Consider the following 3,840-nt stretch of genomic DNA (forward strand, 5'->3'; position numbering starts at 1 on the left):
ATGGCAGGGCCTTAACTGACTCAGGCCAGGTAGGCCAGCATAGGTCTCCAGGAAAACGGCCATGAGAGTTTAAAAATAAAGTTGAGCATGGAGAGTATCTTTTTCTCACTGCTAAAAAAAAACAGAGAAAGAAAGAGAAGCCAGAAATACTAACCAGCTAAGTAAGGAAGACTTGGCAGATTGTTTAATGAACTTTTTGGAGCACCGAACAGGACTTTCCTTCAACTAGTCATAACCTACATTCTGATGTAAGTGGAACCTCAGCTAAAGGTGGGGGAATTTTTTCCCCCACCGATTCAAAGGCTAACACAGCTCTCTCATTTTATGTGTTGGTCACAATGGGATATGAGTTACCTAAATATACTGCTCTTCAAATAAAGGAATCAGGTTCCGTTATGAAGGTTGTGTATGAATTTACATGACCTGAAACTTGTGGAAAGACGTTGAAGCATTTGGAATCTGGATATTACTTCAAATCGACGTCATTCTTGGCAAAGTGGAAACTAGAACATTTGAGAATTTGTAGCTTTTTTTTTTTAAGAGTTAATATTCTTCTTTCAGGTTCCCTGTTTAATGTATATTTAGAGTTATAAAATGAGATAAGCCTTTCAATACTTCTTTAAAGTCTCAAAGAGAAAGTCATAAACATGAATTTGGTTTATATTTCTCAACTATTTCAATTGAGTCATCACAGAAGGAAGTGGTTCATAATTTTATACAGTAGAGTTATAGTGAGCATTTATAAAGCCATCCTGTTTATGAGCTAAATTTATTATGTTTGCCAGGTTAATCTGTTTTCTCTAATCGGACACTTAATCATCCATTCTCCTTGCATTATGGATTCATGAATGTGAACTAAAGAGAATGCTCAGTCAGGGCAAGATGACTAATTGTCTTTTCATTTGGGGGGTATTTGTGATAAATGCCTCATAATAGACTTAAAATGAAATAAGTCTTGTAATTTTAGTTCTAGATCTCTTCCAGGTAGAGATAAAATGCAGTAAAGAGCAAATTCAATTCGATGGCTGAATGGAATTTGTACAAATAGGGAAGGCTTTGTAGTGTATGAGAGCCTTGCTCTCCCTCCATTTCTACTGATGAGAGAGATAGCGGATCACACCTGTACTCAATGGATGAATAGCACAGAATTAACATTTCCTCTAAGAATGAATAAGCCTCTGGGAGTAATGGGCGAAGTATGCCTGAATCTAGAGCCGTAATTCTGGAATATCAAGGGCTGTCCATGGTACAGTGGTAGGAGCAGATGTTAGATTGCAACCAAATAACCAGTTCCTGTTATTTTGGCTATTGTAGTAAATGAAGCAGCATGGAGATAGCACTCACAGTTGCTGCCTGGTTAGGTTGTAAGAGTTGAAACATTGAAATAACCATATGGAGATGTTTTAGTTATATTTGTTGCTAAATAAATAAAGTCCACATTTTAGCAATGTGAGGAACGAGTCATTATCTTTTTTAATATGTGAAGACTAAAACAAATTACTATTCTGTGGTCTTAGAGGCTTTAAATCAATTGTGTGTGTACATATATACATATATATTTTATCTATGTGATTATCTTGTAATTAGCAGAATGCTTTCATATATTTTATGGCACTTGATCCACACAACAAACCATAACATTCAGGAACCAGCAGTTGCTGGGAGGCCTGAAATATGGAACTCAGTGCTCAGGATCTCCTGGGGTAGAACTGAGATCAGACCTCTTAGTAAAGAGCCTTCCTCTGCTCAGATATCCTTTTTCATTGGACAGGAGAAGCAAAGTTTTGCATTTATTTATTTACTTACCTAATGGTCCTAGAATTGAACCCAGGGCCTCGTGTGCCATGCACATGCTCTCCCACTGAGCTACGTTCCCAGCCCTGAAGCCTTACTTGTGGATTAAAAACAACAGTGGTTAACAATATTGTAGTGAATATTTTAAAATAGCTACAAGGGAGGATTTTTAATGTTCTCATCACAAAAAATAATAAATATATGAGGTGTTGGATATGCTAAATATACTTATTTGATTCTAACACATACGTGTATCAAAACTTCACACTGGACTCCACAAATATGTACAATTATTACCTGTCAATTAAAAACAAAGCTAAAAAATAAAACAAAGAGCAAGAGGCAAATGTAAACTCAAATATCTCCATAATTAGAATGAATAAACACTGCCTATATACTGTCAAAAAATATCCCCACAAAATAAAGACCTGCACAAATACAAGATGAATGAGACCTGGTGTGAAAATTGTCTTTGTGAAGACTCATGTGGCCTAACGGATATTTTCCAAAATAATACAGAGATTGTTGGCTACATGAGTATAATGAGTGAGTTAAATGGTCATTCAAATAGTTCAAACCCTGTTCACAAACCCCCCAAAAAATCAATGCTGTGAAAGAGCTTTTTCCTTGACTTGAATGCCCAGGCAACAACTCTGCTCAGATTGAATTTTATGTACAAATTGCTCAATTCCTTTCATTCCTTCTGCATTGTACATTGTACATTCAATACCACTGGAACTAGAAATCTGATCCCTTGCAGATTCTTTAAGTAGTGAAAATCCAGGCTTATGATGTCTCAGTGACTCTCAATGGATACATTCATTGGAAATGACTAAGCTTGGTAAATTAGTCTGGGACAATTCTTTGGGGCAGCCAAAGGGATGGGGGCAGTAAAGAATGATTTAATGGCGTCCAGGTCAGAGGTACTGTGACATACCTGCCAGTGTATGGCATAAAAAGGACACGAGCATGCCTTCCATAGAAGCAGCCTGCATTCTGCCCAGGAAAAAGTCATTGAAAAATCCCTGGACAGTGAGACAGGAGTTTTGAATTCTAATTTCAGGTCTAATACTCATGAGCTGTATGACACAGGGCACACTCCTTTTCAACTTTCTGGACCTCAGCTTATCCATGTGTGAAATGGGAAAAATAATAACATAGCCTGCAACCGTCAAAGATTTGCAAAGGTCTTTTAAATATATGAAAAGCTTAACATATATGAGAAAGCGTAAGTTTAAACCATGATTAATCAGTAGATATAAACCAAAGGTATCTGTGATAATGGAACTTAAATTTCTACATGTTTAGGAAGAAAAGATGTCTAAATATATACATAATATTCCTATTTCTGCTTTCTCTTTTTAATTCTTTCCATTTTTAAATTCAGAGCAAGTTTTCTTATTTATTAATTATAACATTTACATACTATAAATATGTCACTTAAAAGTGATATCATGTAGTTAAGCCCTTATTGTCTTTTATTGGTCTAATAAATAAAAACACTCACCAAAAGGAGACAACAGATATAAGTGATTTCAGGGACTTTGCCGGATGGAAAAAATCAAGCAATGCATTTGGAAAAAGGTAATTTTGAATTGTCCTGTATAAAATGCTAAATTTCTGCACAAAACCTTAAAGCACAAGTGTTTACAGGACTCTTGGTGACAAGAAAAGCAATAGTAAATGTGCTTTAGCACTAAAACTCATGTATCCATGGAAACCTGTGAAGTTCAGTAAGTAAACAGGCACACAGTCTACAGTATTTATCGAAGGGCTGAGGCAACGATCAGTGGGTTACTATGCTGTGAAAAGCTGACAGATTGCTGGGAGCTACTCTGCACAGGCATGGAGCAGGTTGTTTTCCTCTCCTAAATGCAATTACAGGGAAATTCAGAGATCTTACATATTATAGAGAAAAACCATGTGCATTTTCATGAGCTTACTCTTCAGAATACAATGTCCTCAACTCAGATTTTTTTTTCCTTTTTCTTTTATTATTCATATGTGCATACAAGGCTTGGGTCATTTCTCCCCCCTGCCCCCACC

The sequence above is a fragment of the Castor canadensis genome, chromosome 5 (genome assembly GCF_047511655.1).
Source record: "Castor canadensis chromosome 5, mCasCan1.hap1v2, whole genome shotgun sequence".
Classification (NCBI taxonomy): domain Eukaryota; kingdom Metazoa; phylum Chordata; class Mammalia; order Rodentia; family Castoridae; genus Castor; species Castor canadensis.